General features: G+C 42.5%; 1 long non-coding RNA gene across 1 annotated transcript; it reads left to right on the top strand.

Moving 5' to 3' along the window:
• Nucleotides 1–1,644: 1,644 nt before the first annotated feature.
• On the top strand, nt 1,645–8,529 carry LOC110366910. The gene is made up of 2 exons (XR_004928653.1): nt 1,645–2,973; nt 5,840–8,529. It is a non-coding gene; the product is annotated as an uncharacterized LOC110366910 (long non-coding RNA).
• The last annotated feature ends 9,780 nt before the right edge of the window (nt 8,530–18,309 follow it).

The raw sequence follows: 18,309 nt of genomic DNA, 5'->3' as shown, positions 1-18,309 counted from the left end.
TCTTTACTGCCACTGGTATGGCATAATATGTTCGTATTTGTTTAAAGGGCTATTGCACTTTTCCTTATAATTGTTATTGGCTGTTATCTCATTCCTGCTCATCGTTCCTGAGCTTAGTTTTTGCACAACTACTGTGTTTATTTCATGTTGTCTTTACTTTCACTTAATGGGTTGAAAAATAATGTCAAACGTAAGGCTACTTTTCTTTATTGCAAAGAGCAAAAGGCAAATTGTTTTTTTCTGCAGGAAACTCATTCATCCAATGAGGAGGCTAAATTCTGGAAACTTCAATGGGGTGACCATATTTATTTCAGTCATGGTACTTCACATTCTGCTGGGGTTATGATTAGGTTTCATAAATTCCCAGGTTCTTTGTTGGAGCATATCAGTGATACAAATGGCCACTGGGTAACTGTAATAGTGGAGATTGATGGAAATAAGATAATTCTGGTGTGTGTATATGGATATAATATTAAAGCGACGAATAGTATATTTTTTGCTGACATCGGAGAAATGATAAAACAATGGAAAACAAAATATGCCACTGATCAGGTTGTTTTGGGTGGAGATTTCAATGTAACTCCAGATGGATCGATTGATCGTCTCCCCTCTCGGGGGCAGCACCATATATACGACGATATTTTTGTAAACTTGACCTCTAATACAAATTTGACAGACTGCTGGAGGATTAGAAATCCTGATACCAGACAATACTCCTGGTTCAATCCTTCTGGAAATGGCCAGAGCTCTAGGCTAGATTACTGGTTAATCCCTCATAATATGTTAAATAATATTACAAGCTGTGAAATCTCAGCCGCTCCTCTAACAGATCATTGTTCAGTCACCTTGTTTCTCTCCTTAAGTAAATCCAAACCACCTTCAAATTTAACTTGGAAATTTAATAGTGATCTACTGAATAATAAAACGTTTTGTGCAGAAGTTCTGAAACTTCTTCAGGATATCTCAATAATGGATCTGTCGCCCTTAAATAAGTGGGAATGGTTCAAATTTAATGTCAGGACTACAGCGATAAAGGCAGGCAAACTTGCTTCAAAACTGAGGAGACAGAAACAATCCCAACTTATTGGCAATATTAATTCTCTATGTTCAAAACCAGTTTTATCGTCTGAGGAGCTGAGTCAGCTCGATGTTTTCAAATCTCAACTAGATGATGTTTTTCTAGATAAAGCTAGGGGGGCTTTCATTCGCTCCAGGGCTCGGTGGATTGAAGACGGGGAAAAGAACTCTTCATATTTTTTCAATCTTGAGAAGCAGAGACAGTCCAAAAAGAAGATTCAGAAACTAAATTATTAATGGTAATATCACTGAAGACCTGGATTTAATACATGCCACAGTTAAACATTTTTATAGCAATCTTTATTGTTCTAAGTATTCGGAATCCAACTGCCAGTCTTTTTTCGATGAAATTCAGGATTCTGTTGAAAAAATTAATCTTGATTTTAAAAATGTTATGGAAGATGACTTAAGAATTGAAGAGCTTGACGTAGCAATACAAAAAATGGCAAAGGGTAAATCTCCAGGCCTAGACGGGTTAACTACGGAATTTTATACTTTCTTTTGGAAAGATTTACGAAAACTATTATTTTTTTTATTATTTTTTTTTGAACCTTTCAAAATAAGACAAAAAATAAATAGGGCTTCTTCTGATTAACATCACAACAATATTCTGGAAATATACATAGTGGAGCTTTCTTTTACAAACTAAAGGTTTTTTTTGTTTGGGTTTTTGGAAAAAGGTGAAGTATTTTTAAGACTGGTTCAGCAAGAAGTCTCTGAAAGGTTTAATACAATTACATGTTGTGACTAAGTGTGTTAATTGAACTGTGATGAACATTGATACAGTGGCCATGAAACTAATAAGATGATAAGTCTATGTTGCAGAGAACTTAGAACTGTCAGACATTGTAAGATGAGACACATGGGAGAAAATTGGTTAAGAATTAGAGAGAAAAATTGCTGCTGATAAAAAATAACTTTGAAGATTTTTCCTTTAATATAAGAGTAATGCAAGATCTAATGATTACAGCTAAGCTAAGAGTACAATAATTATGAATGGAAATATCTGGATGTGTGTTAGAAAAATGTAAATGTAATAATTTAAAATAAAGCTACAGGCATTTGGTTTGTTTTAAGAGTTTGCTTTCAGGAAGGTTCTGTTGTTTTTAACCTTAGGTAAGGGAGAGCAAATGGTTTTCTCAGATAAGGAATGTCTCCTTTATCCAACTTTGCATGAAGCTGGTGATTTAATTATCACCTCTATCCAACTTTGCATAAAGCTGGTGATTTGATTATCACCAGCAATGAAACTTGCTCCCTTCTTTGTTTTCCAACCCCACATGTTGTAAACTCAAGACTGTGATTAAATCCTTCCGACCCCATGTGATGTGTGACAATAAAGACAGGGACAGAGGCAGTCCGGGGCAGTCGAACTCAAGCTTGTGACAGAACAGGTCTCAATTCTCCTGGTTCGTCTGCCCTCTTCCTTGGTGAAGAGTAAAAAACTTGCGTTTGTGTTTGGTTTTCTTTCCAGGATAAAGAGGTTATTAAACTTAACCCTATCAATGTGAAAGTGTTTGAAGAAGGTAAATGACACAAGATTGGGAGTCTTTATTAGAACACTAATTACACCTTGTTTCTGTTCCTCAACAGTAAACAAGGCCAGGTGTCTGTCAACCATCTTCACAGAGCATTTTACTGGGAATAAAATGCTTATTGCCCGAGCCAGGACCGAACACTTATTACCATCCAACTAAATCGTTTTGTCTATGCTGATGAACAAGAAAAGGACTTGAGAAGTTTTGGGAGGAACACGACAGAGAACTGTGATTTCTTTCTTTTTCTTTTGCAACGAAGAAGCAGTTGCCTGAGAACCCTGAGCCGACCACTTATGCACAAATAGATTCATGTCTGCCACATGCTCAGAATGGCCTGACGGCTTTTTGCGTTATTGACGTACGGACTCTTCCTATTTAATGAATGTTTTTATTTTTCTCTTTTCCACTGACTTCCATCATCATGTTTGATTTTATGTGTTATGATGTTTATACTGTGATGTTGCATTAAGTTGATCGTTATGTTTTATGATTAAGAATGAAAACTTTCTGTTATAGACACACACACCAAGATCTACAGTTCTTGCAATCTTTTTGCTTTGTTATATAGAGAACCAGGATCTGATGGGTATCACAGATCCATAAATTACTCAGGAAAGGCTAATTTTTAGATTTAATACGGGGTGTCTTCTTGCTCAGATTGGCCCAGAGCGGGATTACCCTCGACTGGGCTGCATCAGTTTTTTACCATTTCTTAGACGAGGTGGCGTTTTTCTGCTGGATGCCCAGCCCGCCCTGTGATGCCCCCTACTGGTACTCTTGGATTTGTAAGGTTTGAAAGTGATGGATGTTTGTCCATGGGAATGGAGAGTGGGGGACCAAGTAGGAGGTTTCTTGGGGTGGGGGTAGAGAAGATGAATTTGACCTTGATTACTGAACAGTCTTAGCTTACCTAGTCTAAAGTAAATGTAAAATAATGTGCACATAGGAACCTAAAACAGGCCTAGCTAAAATAGTTAAATCCTAAATTATAGATAAAATACTTGGACTGTGGTCTTGAGTTGAATTACAAATGCTGAATTACAAATTATTCATGCTGATAGATGCTAAGATGTTTCCATTGAGGTTTGTCCGGCCCATTTCTTGGAACTGTTTTTGTTGTGATGTGCCTTTGGGGCCCACCAACAGGGGGGGGGGGGGGGGGAACGGACAAATGGATTGTTTTTACGATGTGCCTTTCGGGCACACCAGAAGAGATTGGGTGACCACAGAGACTGGGCTACACAATCGGTTGCCATGGAGATCACAGATAGACGTACTCTGGAAGCCGGAAGCTGACGTGCTTGGATTGGACAGAATCACCAGCTGTTCTTAGAGAGGGACAGCCTTAGAGCTGTCGTTCCACTGGTTGATCATCTTTGGTGATGTGCCATTTAGACACATCATCAGGGGGCATGGACTGCGGAACGCATTTCAAATTGGTCGGGCCCATAGTGAACTACCCTAAAGTCCCTTTTTATTAAAGGGACTTTAAACTACCCTATACTCCCAATACCACTACCCATCACATACGCACGCGCTCGCATACATAAAACACCAGCATCCGCTTGATCACGCAATTGCGTCACATGACACAAGACAAGCCAATCCATTTTTAGACACCAGAATTTATTGCTTTCTCATAGGCTGTGGTCCCTGAGCATGATAAATGTGTCTGCGATGTTATAAATAAAATCGGCACCGAATTTTTATTTAACATTTTTTCTGACGTTCCAGCACACACGCCCCGGATTTATTTCCACTTACAATCATTAAATTACAGCTAACACAATATTTACAGAATAAAAACACTTTAAAAACAAAAGTCAAACTCACCCCTGCTCTAAATATTCCCGAAAAGGTGTCTCCGTCTGTCATTATGCTGGATGAAGTCCCTGGCTATCTCAAAGCATCCACTGTGGTCAAAAGATCCCTGTGTGTGTGGGTGCACATCAAGCTATTTAGTCTTTTCTGGGTCATTGTTGATCTCAGATAGGTCTTGATACGACGGAGGGACGAGAAACACCTCTCAGCACTTGTAGTGGACACAGCCTTAAAGCTAACGAAGCAAACGAAGTAGCGGTCATTTTGTTTACATCACATGACACAATCAGCCAATAGGGTAGTTCATGCATGACGTCACGCGTGACGTCAGCGCTACATCCGGGTATGGCGTGTAGGCAAAAAACAGAGCTGTTCTCGTCTACTACATGACAAAACGGGTGTTTTTTTTTTTGATTATTCAACAAGATAACTTTATTGGGCAGGGTCCATCCAAACAGGTTTCCATTAAGATATTAAAGTGCAGAAAAAAATGATAAGAATGTGGCACAGTTAGGTTCCTTCTAAACCGTTTGTGTAACTTCGTCAGAATAGAACACAATACTTTTATTGTCACTGCACTGTGCAAGCGTACCTTGCTGAATACAACTAAATTTGTCTGAGCAACTCTGTAATTTAACAACAATTTAACAATAAAAAAAATTGTAGAGGCAGTTTTAGCAGCTATAAAGAAGCTTAGTAGCAGTGGGCTCTTGCATAACACCAACAAATACTTGAAATAAAACTGTTAAAGAAGAAAGGAAATTAATCATTTAAAACAGTCTGTGCATGATTGTTCAATATATTGTACAAAAATTAAATGAACAAAAGTGAACATATTTGTAATATAGACGTTATACGTGTGCATTGAGATGCAAATCTTTTTTTTATGTATCTTTTGAAAGCATTGCACGGAGGTAGTTCAGACCAGCTAGGCTCTGGGGAAAAACTATTTTTCCGCCTGTTCGTGTGTGAGTGTGGAGGGCTTTGCATCTCCTCCCAGATGGCAGCAGTTCAAATAAGAGGTGACGTGGATATGGAGGCTCCTTGCAGATGCTGTTAGCTTTCCAGAGGCATCGTGTGCCGCTGCTGTCCTCCAGCTTTGGGAATTGAGTTTCTACAACTCTGTGGGCTGGAGACGATGCGCTAAGGGTCTTTCTGTCGGCTGCAGAGCAGCTGCAACCGTATGGAGATGCAGTTATGTTAAAACACTCTGAATAGAGCAGCAGTAGGAAGTTATCCGCATCTCCTTTGTAAATCTGGTCTTTTTCAGCATCGTCTGGAAGAACAGTTACTGTTACGCCTTCTTCACCTGAGCAGTAGTGTTGAGGAACCGAATGTTGGACTCCTCTACACCCTTGGAGTTCCCTAAAGCTGATGATTAATTCCTCCCTCTTCTCTTCCAGGTTGTTCTGGAGGAGTGCCGATCAGCCCGATGGTGGAGGGTGTCGTCCACAAACCTCACTATATTTGAGTTGAAGGTGCCGATGCATTACTGAGTAAAGATGGAAATCAGGATGGGGCCAATCACACACCAGCCTATTCAGCCGTTACAGTGGCCTAGATCTCTATCTAACAGCGTTTTGGGGTGAACTTGAAAATAGATGTTAGATGCTCTCCTTCCAATCTGGCTGAGCTTGAACTATCTGGCAAAGAAGACATAGGAACGGTTTCAGAATTTGAGATGTGTGAAGCTAGCAGAGACATGCCACAGCATTCCTGCAGTTGTAATTGTGGGAAAAGATGGTTTTCACAAGCTATAGAATTTGTTAAATATGCATGCCATATCTTATTTGTAAAATACTTCTTTCTGTTTTGTCATGGCCGGCCAAAATCCCAAAGAAAACATTAAGGTTTTTGGTTGTCAGATGGCAAAAGTTTAAATAATATTAATATTTTGGGAAGGTACTATAGTTCATTATTTAATTGCTGATAATGCAGTTTTTTTCCCCACTTCTGTCAGATGTACTTATGTACTTTTTAACCTCCTGTAACTCATATTTCATAAGCAGACAACACAGCTACAGCAGCCAGCTTTTTTTCTTACACTTCATTTATGTTTACACGCTCTTGGTAAAATAAAGGCAAGTTCAATAAAAGAGTACATCAAGTGACTCTGCAGCTATTTAGGTATCTGGTCATGTTTTAAGTGGAAAAACCTAAAGCAAATAGTGCTTTTTGTTATTTTTGAAGCCCCATGTTTTGTGTGTGGTGTCATCTCTGTCAGTGTTATTGATAGAGGTTATTTTCATTGTGCCTTTCTCTATATCTGCTGCTCGCTGTTTCATTTTTCCTCTAAGTTTAAACCCGCCTGGGCTTAGAGATTTGTCAGAGCTGACCTGAGAAGACCAACATTTCCGCTGCCTTAGGGTTTATACATAACCCTCTGTCCTGTGGACAGCATCTCAATAGCAACAACATTAGACGCATTTATCAGCCATCCTGGCCAAATGGGTTTTGAATTTCACAGTAAGTGTTTGGCAGGTACTTCCAATTACCAAACACGCTGTGTTGACCCTCAAGGGTGGTGGTATGATGAGGAGCGATATAGACGTAAGAAGGTTTTATTCTGTTCAATCAATATGATTTTTTATAGACAATACGTTTCTGTCAGAAGAACAATAGCCTCTGCACAACACTAGCGGCTGAATCATGGAGTGCTATATGTGGATCAGAGCTCGGGATTTGTTTCTGTTTCTGTTCATACCTTCACAACACAAGTTTCCATTTCGGTTCCTCAAGGAATTCTTTGATCATTTTCAACAGTGTCCCATTTTGGTTTGAAATATATTTGTCTGTGGTAACCACTCAGCCCTAATGACCCTGGGTGCACAGGAAGGAAACTTTGGTGTGGGTAATATGTGTCGCTGTAATTAGGATCCCACCGGTTATTACGGATGCCTTTTGATTGGATTATGGAGTGTTGCCAGACTTATTGTCTGGGAGGCAGAGCTCTGAGCCTTTTGAGCAAAGCAAAGGACCCAAGTGTGTTCAGATTAAGACTTATGAGTGCGTATTTTTTGGAAGAAATGAAAATCAAGCCTTACGGGTTGTTACATCCATCCATCCGTCCATTGTCTATACCTGCTTATGTAGGCAGGGTTGCAGGGATGCTGGTGCCTATCTCCAGAGCCAAAAACATGGAATTCCACACTCTGTGATATACTTCAAGACTTTTTTCTAATATTTCGACATTATAGCTCACAGTTAATGAAAACAGAAAACTTGTTTCTCAAAATCTGGAAAAACATTTCACGAGATAAACACATCTCGTCACACAAATGTTGTATTTTAGCAGAGTCCGACACAATAATTGGGATATGTGATTTGGCCCGTATCCAGCGGAAAGCCAATCAATGAGACTCATCACAGGAAAAAGGCAAGCCTCTAAATATGGTTATTTCTAAAGAAGCAGCCTATTTAAAGAACTGTATCCAAACATATTGATAGAAGTTTTGGTAGTAAAAAAAAAAAAAAAAAAAAGCGTGGTGGGCAAGCATCTGTTGGTGACGGCTCACCATCTGGTAGGACAGCTCTCAGCCAATCACACTACGAGTCTCACAGTGCATTGCATCAGCTACTCACAGCTCTAGATATGGGTGCACACAAGCTGCACTTTTGGGAAAGTCCTATGCAGTAACAAAACGTGCTGCACTTTCCAAATTGCCAGAGCAATGAGCTTGCAGGTCATGTCACTGTTTATTAAGCAGAAAAATACCCTCCCCCAAAACATGCAATTGTTTTGTGATGTGGAGAGCCCCTGTAAACATCTTTATCAGCTCTTAGGACTGTTATCTAGCAGCACACTCAGGGTAAGGTAGGACTCTGTGGCCCCCGTCCAGATTTCTCTGAGATGTTGCTCTAACTCTGCCTCCAACCTGCTCGTTTGCTGTACATGTTTGGTTGCCAGATGTTCTCGATGATGAAGATGAACAAGATGGTACACATAATCCAACTTACTGATGCACACCTCCAGAGGATTTAAATTAAATTCTACAGCTGAAAACCAAACCCCAAACATTATTGTGTTCCTTACCAAGAAATGATGCCAAGCATGACAAAAAAACTCCAAAATAAAAACCAACAAAAAAAAAAATACTATTAGTTTCATTTTCAATTGCTGACGTGATTGTTAGATCCATCTGTTCTTGCAAAACTTTATTCGGTGGCATTTTCCCCTTCATGACATTGATATCTGACGCTGGACGAGCATCACACAGCAGCTGTACAGGATGTGAAAAAGCAGCCTGTTTTTCCTGAGGAGACTTTAATCCTTTAACATCTTTAAGAAACTCCTGTGGTATTTTACCAATGCCTGGTTGCCAGTGTCCTGTTTTACGTTGTGATGTACTGGGGTGGCACCACATCCGAGAAGCACTCGACCAAACAGGACAGTGGTTGTGGTTGGCTTGGAACTGGACTCCCCGGAGGCTGTTACTGAGCGGGGAGCACTTACTGAACGGTCGGCTGTTTTAGACAACGCCTGTCATCTTCTACATAATGTCCCCTACAGCCAGAGAAGCCCGTTCAGTAGCAGGTTGCTTTCCCCCTGATCAGGACTAACAGATTTTGGATTAAAATAACATACTTTGTCCACCATGCCATGAAACTTTCCAATTCACTCAGGGAGAGGAGGGGCAGTTGAGACAACAGAGGGGAAGAGGGAGGGGACATTAGAGAATTGGGCACTTATGCTGCCTTCCATTTACCTCGGAAATCAAAACTATAAAGTGGGGATGGCATACACCCAAGTAAACAGCATGGCCGTTAACACAGTCGGCGAAGTCGAGATTGCAAAATAAAAACAAAACAACTAAAGGTCAGGTTTCCAATACGGCGACGGCCAGGAAAGCTGTTGTTTTTTTCCTATTACCTCTCACTAACATCGTTTAAAGCTGTACTTCCCACATGCAAACATCCCTTTTAATTTGTTCGGTTCAGAGTTTCAGCCGCTACATGTAACATTGATTTTAGATGCGCTCTTACAGCTGTGTCTTGTAAAATAAACAGGTTTTCATCACTGCTTTTACTGTGAATATATTAAAGTTGATCTATGCTATCAAGAATAATAATAACAATGACATTTTTTTGTTTGTTTTTAGCATTGCACATTGGGTTTTAAGTTATAAGCATTATCTCATATTGGAATATTTCCACAGCAATTAGCATTAATGCGTTAACCATAAAAAACAGGCAAATCTTTCAATGTCAAAGTAAAAAAAATCTTTACATAGCACATTTAAAGACAACAAGATTTGACCAAAGAGCTTTACAGTTACCCCAACAAACATTAAATGGCAAATAGAATTAAACTGTAACAACAATAAAAATAAAGCAGACGATTTTAGATTTTTGAGTTGACACCACTGACACTTCCATGCTCCCCTGACCTAGATCCAACAGAATATCTCTGGGACATCATTAGGTCCCACCAATGCCACCAGGTTACCTCTCAGACTGTCCAGGTGCTGAGTGATGCCCTGGTCAGGATCTGGGAGGAGATACCCCAGGAAAAAACAACCATTATCTCACATGCACCAATGTTATCAGGCATGCATATACCCACATGGGGGCCATAAAAACCACTGAGGACTGTTTTGAGTTGCTGCACTGACAGCAAATTGGACTATCCTGCTGCATCAGTTTTTCTGTTTCTCAATGACTTTGGATTAAGTCCCCTGTGGGTAGAACACAGGGAACTTAATCATTTTCATCAAATTATGTGGCATCATTTTGTTCTTAACACAATACCCAATCTATATCAATATGGACATCCAGCATGATTTGTTTGTTTCCAAACTAGTACTACTAGATATCTTCTTTCTGTACAATTGCTTTCAAAATAAGACACTGTGTCCGTGTAACTGTGCTTTGATTTGTAATGCCTCCTTTTATCAAAAGACCTTATATGTTAAACGTGACATGAATATTGCAATTGGGGGTAGGTTCTTATAAGTTCTTGAACTTCTACCTACTTTTTTTTTTTTTTTTTTTTCCCAGTGTCCTGTCTAGCAATGTGGCAATAGGAATTGATGTCTCAATGCCAGATAGAGCTCGACAGATTTTGCTTTTACAAGTGGAGCGAACAGCTTTCGCCATAGTGCTCCACTTGATTTATGCTTGTAAATAGCTTTATTATGATTCCTGCAAGGAGAATTTCAAATTATATGGACATGACAATGGGAGAGTAAAGGAAGAACAAAAAGTGAAAGAGAAAGAAAAGAAAAAAAAAAAGAGTAGAGGTGAAAGAAAGAGGAGATAAAAGGGAGAGAATGATAAAACGTTCTCCGTCTGCTCCGTCACCTGGAAAGAGAGATGCAAAAAGAACAGCACAACCAACAGACATAAAGCAACAGATACAATCGAATAACACCTAGATGCCATTGCTAAATCATATATATTATGTAAGCTGACATGTGTAATGTGATACTTGAAAAAAGAAAGTGAAAGAACATAAGTAAATAAATAAATTATAAGATTACTGTATATAAGTGAACACTTAATACCTGGGACCCAGCACCTGTGGGAGTTTGTGAGAGTGCACTAGTTTAGGTGAAAATTATCCAAAAGGAAATAGCTTGATAGTGATTGTGGAGAACCGAAGACCCACCTTCCCCGAGCACAGAGGCAGGCGTCAGGGGGACCCGTAACCCCGAACTCCCAAAGGGGTCCCTAAAGCAGGTCGGCCAGGAGGGGCCAACACAGGATATCTGCAACCCCCCCCCCCCCCAAGGAAGGAGCAGAGAAGACCCCGAGGAAATCCCCCAGCCACCGCAATGCCGACGCCCTCAAGAGCCGCGGGGACGAGCCCGTGGGCTCCGCCGGCAGCTAGCCCCGCTGAAGTGGTCCCGGCCATGGGCCCTGAGGGCCAGAGGCCCCAGGGGCGCCCCGCCCCCGCGACGAGGGCCCCGGCCGCCCCCCGGGGGGCAAGGCCCCGCGAAGAGGCCGCCGGGAGTGGGCCGGCGCACGCCCGGGAACCCGCCCCAAACCCGAAGCCAACCAATGCGCCAGAGGGCCAAGGCGCCCGCCAACGAAGTGGAGGAGGGCAGGACGTGGGGGGGATGGGCTCCGCACCTAGCGGAGACTTGAGATGTTTTTGGGAGAGGGAGCGGACCACACCCATACCTGGGGAGAAAAAAAAAATGGAAAACTCATTCACACCATCCCTCCCTTGTGCCCCACTCACCACACACAGATTAAAAATAAAAAAAAAGAAAGACGCTGTACACACATTCCCACATAACACTCGCATCCAACACTGACCAGAGGGGGGGGTCACCCCAAATCGACTATACTTGTGCCCGACCCCCGGCCCCGGACCAGACGCCCCCCGGACCGACACGACCCGCACGAGCCACCCAGCCAGAGCCCCCCTCACCCCCTAAATACCTAATAAACCCCCTCCCTTCCCCACCTTACCCTTGCCATCCCTGCCCCCGCCCCTCCTGGGGGGAGCGGAGGCATCAGCCCCAGACCTGGCAAGCCGCTGACTACGCACCGCAGCCCCCCGCATAGACACAGTGGCCCGCACCTCCTCCAGGCCCCAGACTCCTTGCCGCCATCGGAGAACGGGGGTGTGCAGAAGACCCCGATCCTCCCTACGCCTGCTCAGATGTTGTGTTGTTGCATGTTGTTCTCAAGTGCGTTTAAAAACTGGGATGCACGGCACAGCCCACCCCCCTTCCGGAAGGAAGCTGTTGCCAGCGCACCCCCTCCGGGCGACAGCCCAGAACCCTCAATGTCTAAGTGGGAGAGGAGGTGAAGGGAGCCGTCCGAGGTGAGGCTCACACAACATAAGCCGCCCCCCCAGACGTATCCCCCCCCCCCCCCACCATGGCCTACATGAGTGTGCGATGTGAAAATGTTTGAAGTGAAAGTGTCTAAGATGCATGATAAAATTGGGGAGAGGGGCGTCACCAAAAAGTGGCAACCTCCAGTAACGCCCCCTCCCCCAGGACCTACATGTGTGGCGGCGTGATGGAGCAGGTGGAGGGAGGAGTCCGGGGATGGGGAGCAAATGACTGGGAAGCTATCCCAGGGAGCCAGCTCCCCTACTGACTCCAATAGGCACCCCCGCTCCCCGAAAGCCCCACCCAGAGAAGGGGGCCTCGCCAGCGGCACCACCGTAGCCCGGGGGCCAGGGAGAGGCCGCAGGGCCCGCCAGCCAACCACCCACCAGGACCAACACCTCAACCCCCCCCAGCCCACCCACCAAGCCTACTGGCTTTCCCCCCCCCCCCAAAAAAAAACTAACTAAATAAATAAATAAGAGGGGGGGACCCTGGCCAGCCGGCCCGCACGAGCCATCCCAAACCCCACCCCCCAAGTGAAACCCGCACCGGAAGACGACACGGACCAGGACCGGACACAAGCCCACCAGAACGGCCACCCCCCGTAGATTTAATCCCTCCCCAACACTAACATTCAAACAACTCAACATACATTCGACAGTAGACATCCAGGCTGGGTAGGTCCCTACTCCCCCTCCTTCCCCCTCCCCCCACTGGCAGAGTGCCTATCCAATGAAGGAGAAGAGCATCTGCCCAGAGATGTTAATGACCATGCCCCCCTACCAGGTCAACGGGCCCCGAGGCCCCCCAGCGCACCCGAGGCCCCGTGCAGGGGCGGACACCTGGGTGCGCGCCGGCCCACACCAAAAGCGGCCCACCCCCCGGAACCGGAACCCCCGAGGCCCCGCTGGGGCCCCAGCCCGAGGGCGGCGCGCCCCAGGGACCCCAGACCCCCAGACCCACCCCGGCCCCACCCAGCGGCAGCACAGCTACCAGGTCAGTAACCCACGTCCGTCAACACGCAGCTCCCAAAGAGCGCCGCAAGCGGCTGCTGTAGGCCACCCGTAGGCCTCCCAAGCTCCTCCCAGATGGGGGCAACAGACCCCGGAGCCGGATCCACCAGGCGCCCTACTCCAAGTGCCCCCAGGGCCCCAGGAACCCCTCCATCCAGCCACTGCGCCCTGCAGGAAGCAACCCACCACCCCCCCCATTCCACTAAGTGATGGTGTTGATCAGAGGAGCCCAAAGAGACCAATCAGATGTGGAAGCAGATGCTGTCTCTGGATTAATATGATCCAACAAAAGATCTCTATACTGATTGATACTGAGATTTTGTTTACTTTTCCAATTCATGAGGATAGTTTTCTTTGCGATACATAAAGCAGTGAAAACCATGTAAACTATTTCTTTTTTCAGAGGACTTTCCTCAAAATTACCGAGCAAGCAAACTGATGGGGAAGGTGTAATTTTACAGCTCAAGCACTTTGATAAGTCCTTACATATCTGTGTCCAGAACCTCTGGACTGGTGTGCATAACCATAACGCATGAAAATAATTATCAGGATGATTGCCTATGCAGTGTGGGCAGATATTAGATTGTGCCAACCCCATCTTGAATAATCTTTGTCCTGTGTAGTGTACTCTGTGAAGGATTTTGTATTGTATTAGTTGTAAGTTGGTGTTTCTAGTCAATTTGGAAGTTCTTAGACATGTCTGAGCCCAGAAATTTTGTTCAAAGGTGCCTGATAAATCCTTTTCCCACTTCATTATAGGAAGAGATATCGAATCATCTATTTTAGTCAGTGTCCTGTATGATTTAGACAGTAGTTTGGGGGGGGGGGGGTTAAATCTAGGAACTCTAATATATTAGTTGGGACTTGTAAACCACCATTAATATGCTTATATTTATTTTTAATTATAGATTTAAGTTGTTCATATTCCAAGAATTTATTTTTACTAATGCCATATTGCATATTTAGTTTAGCAAAATTGATGAACTCGGTTCCGTCAAGTAGATGTTCCAGATATTTAATACCTTTATTCTTCCAGTATGTAAAGTTTATCATTTTACTATTTTGTAGGATATCAGGGTTATTCCAGATAGGTGTACGACTGCATGGGATAAGGGATGACTTTGTCATTTTAAGGAACTCCCACCATGCTGTCAGAGTAGAACTAATGTTGATATTTTTGAAGCATGTATGCCGTTTTATATTTGAGCTAATAAACGGCAGATCTGAAATCATGATATTATTGCACATTTCCTGTTCTATATCTAACCAAGGCTCATCTAAAAGACTATTTTTATCCATTTAGAGATGTATTGTAGCATATTTGCTAAGTAATAGTTATGGAAGTTAGGCAGATCTAATCCTCCCGTCTTTAGTCTTCTGTATTGTCTTTAAGCTAATACGTGGGGGTTTATCTTTCCAAAGAAATTTAGAAATGGCAGAGTCTAGAGATTTAAACCAGTCAGATGATGGTTTATTGGGGACCATTGAAAATAAATAATTAATTCTAGGTAGGACCATCATTTTTATTGAAGCTACCCTACCCATAAGTGTGATTGGAAGCGATTTCCATCTTTAAAGGTCCTCTTCTATCCTGTTTAAAAGTGGGGCATGGTTAAGTTTAAGTAAATCCGTTAATTTATTCGACACAGTAATACCTAAATATTTAATATTTCCTGATTGCATTTGTAAATCTAGGGAGTTTTCGAGAGAGCAATTAATTGACAGTACCGTAGATTTAGACCAGTTTAACGAGTAATCTGATACTTTAGAGAAAGATTCTAGTATTCTAATTACTTGTAAAAGAGAATTATTTGAATGCTGGAGATAAAGTAATACATCATCCGCGTAAAGACTAATCTTGTGCTCTATTTTCATGCATTTTATACCTTTTACAGCTTTTGTTTGTCTGATTGTTGCTGCTAGAGGTTCTATAAAGATGGCAAAAAGTGATGGAGAAAGAGGGCATCCTTGCCTGGTGCCCCTCTGTAGACAAAAACTGGAAGATATTTGATTATTTGTCCTGACACAGGCTGTTGGAGAATTGTATAGAATTTTTAACCAATTTATGAATAAATCGCCAAAACCGAATTTATGAAGAGTAGCGAATAAAAATTTCCAATTTACTCTATCAAATGCTTTTTCTGCGTCTAAAGACAATATATTGGTTTTAATGTTTTTACTGTAGGAATAATCAATTAAATTAAGTAATCGGCGTGTATTTGTGGATGACTGCCTTCCTCTGATGAAACCAGTTTGATCCGGATGTATTATGAGAGGAGTTACTTTGTCTAATCTTTTTGCAAAAGCTTTACAGATTATCTTAATATCCACATTAATTAAGGATATGGGACAATAACTAGTGGGCAACACAGGATCTTTGTCTGGCTTGAGCAGAAGGCTGATGGTGGCAGAATTCATATTAACTGGAAATCTACCTTTTTCCTGTATTTCACTGCATGAAAAGTGAGATTTTCGTCCCCGTAAACTACCGCAGATCTCCCTAATTTTCGGCAGTTAACGACAATTTGCAACCCGCGCTTGTTGCCGTTTTCAGTGCCACAAATTGTCGGAACCGGACTCTGACGTATGTGGAGAGCGATCAGCTGTACTAATGGTCCTAATTAGCATATGAATGCAGCGAACCCGCGCGGCTGGCCAGGTCTGGCTTGAATAACCTACTCAGTATTGGCTGAAACCACTATTTTTAAATAAGTAAAATCACTCCTGATTGGCAGCAAAACCACACGTGGCCAGGGCAGGCCAGAATGTTCTTACTCAGTATTGGCTGAAACCATTATTTTCAAACTAGTAAAATCACTCGTGATTGGTTGGTTGGTTGAGATATATATATATATATATATATATATATATATATATATATATATATATATATTATGCTGTATATTCATGTTATCTTATGTAGGCTACTACACTATCATTAGGCTACCTTCAAGGACATGAATGAATTTATACAGGAAATTAACATTTGCCAGGAAGATGTTTATGCAAAGAAAGAGCTTTATTAAAAACACACACACACACAACTATATACAACGCGAGGATCTTCCCACACATGCGTATCCAAAAAACTACAAATCCGTGAACTGTCCGTGCGCCTCCTCGGGGTTGTAGGCAACTGCTGGCGGCGTTCTTTCCGAGGCAGGTCCGATGTGCAGACGCCTGCTGTGCATGGCTTTGTACTTCGGCGTCGCCTCTAACCGGGACTGCAGCTTCACACAGAGTTCAGAGAGATCCGGCCTACAAAATGACGGCGGTACAATCCATCCAGAGACCCCGCCAACGACGCCATCTTCCTCGTCAGACATGAGGGCCCTTTCTCAATATGCGTTCTTGAGCGTTCTCGTGTGCTCGTGACACGTCATCAGCCTCAGACCGAGCACTGTTCCAATGCTGAGAACGCCAAATCGAGAACGCGCCGAATTCCCCGGATGTTGTTCTCGCCCACCCTCTTTATCGAGCATGCATCAGAGCAGACTTGTGCGTTCTTCAGACTGACCGCTTGCCCAGAATGCACCGCGGCCGCAGCTTGATTTGAGACAGCGCAAACAGAGCTCACAGCGGTAAATTAAAAATTCCCTTTTCTGCTGCTGTTGTTGTTCAAAAGTACGTTTTAAGATCGTTTGAGGCGAGAACATTATACTTTTAAGCTTCCCTATGTGGCCCGTTTACAGAGTTAGTACGTAATTTAAAAAAGTAGTGTGCATAATACCTCTGGTTATGATTTATTTGTTTAGTGTTTATCTGACTGACGTGTGTTGCTTTATTAACTCAATACTTGCTGGAATAAATTGTAAATGTTTGCCTAGGATGGCAGCAGCATATAAAATAAATAAATAAATAAATACATTCTATAAATGTTTTTCCTATCTAAGTGAGTTTCTTCTGAGTCAGGACACGAATAATTGAGAGGAGAAAGAGGGAAAGAAAATAATAGTAATAATAGTATATGAAAAAACAGACATTTATTTTATACAAATGTTTTATCTTTGGAACAGAATGAAGGTGTAATATATTCAACAAATTATTAACAGTTACTAACATGGTTTAAAACAACAAAATAACTCATTAAGATCTTATACAAACAGACAATGCCTATAAACTTACAAATAAAAATAGTTGGAATGGAAATTAATTTACGCATTATTTTATGTATTTTTCCAGGTGGTTAAAAATGAAATGAAGCAGCATGTGAACATGACTAGAACTGATCTACATTAGGTCAGGTGTAGTCATGTTCACTTAAACATGCAGCCAGCTGGAGCAGCATTCTGTCTTCAGCCGTTGGCCGTCCTCCTCTGGGTCAACCTCCTCGTCCTCCTCTGGGTCAACCTCCTCATCCTCCACGTCTAGCTGGTCACCTGCCTCTATACTAATATTGTGAAGGATGCAGCAGGCGGCGATTACTTTTGGGGCAAACGTCGGGCGGACCTCCAGCGCCCTTAAGAAGATGGAACGCCACCGTGTCTTCAGACCACCAAAGACACGCTCAATGATGTTAATCAGCCTTGGCGTGGTGTCTGTTGTAGCGTGCCTCCACTTGACCTGTACCAAATATAAAATTAACTTGTAATTTAGGTAATATGCTGATCTGTCTTAATCTTCTATCCAATTGATATAATCTGTGTATCAATTGTGTGTCATTGTTGGCTCTATTTAAGGACAAGAAGGTAAGAGATCTTACTGGCAAGCTGTTTCCCTATAGGATGCTCCACAGGCCAGCCAGTAGAGGGTCAGCAGCACCTCTATCTCCTGTGGCCATCCATGGACCTTCTGGATGGGCAGCAGCTGAAGGAGGAGGACGATGGTGGCCCTGTTTAGCCTGAAGGCTGGTTTCAGGTCCCCTTCATTAAAAAATATTTGGAGGAATGGCACAGAGGTGTTTATCCTCACATATTTTGTTTCTGTTTCTTCCTGTAAATAAAAAATGCCAAATGTTACCATAATTGTTTTTTGTCACGTTTTCTATGCATAAAACTATACCTGCTTAACATGCAGATTATTATAGTTCTCAAGAAAGAAAAGGTAAAATGTATAGTGTTGTCAAGTATAGTA

The sequence above is a fragment of the Fundulus heteroclitus genome, unplaced genomic scaffold (genome assembly GCF_011125445.2).
Source record: "Fundulus heteroclitus isolate FHET01 unplaced genomic scaffold, MU-UCD_Fhet_4.1 scaffold_227, whole genome shotgun sequence".
In the NCBI taxonomy this organism is placed as follows: domain Eukaryota; kingdom Metazoa; phylum Chordata; class Actinopteri; order Cyprinodontiformes; family Fundulidae; genus Fundulus; species Fundulus heteroclitus.
The sequence above is the reverse complement of the archived record's forward strand: the minus strand, read 5'-3'. Positions and strand labels throughout refer to the sequence as shown.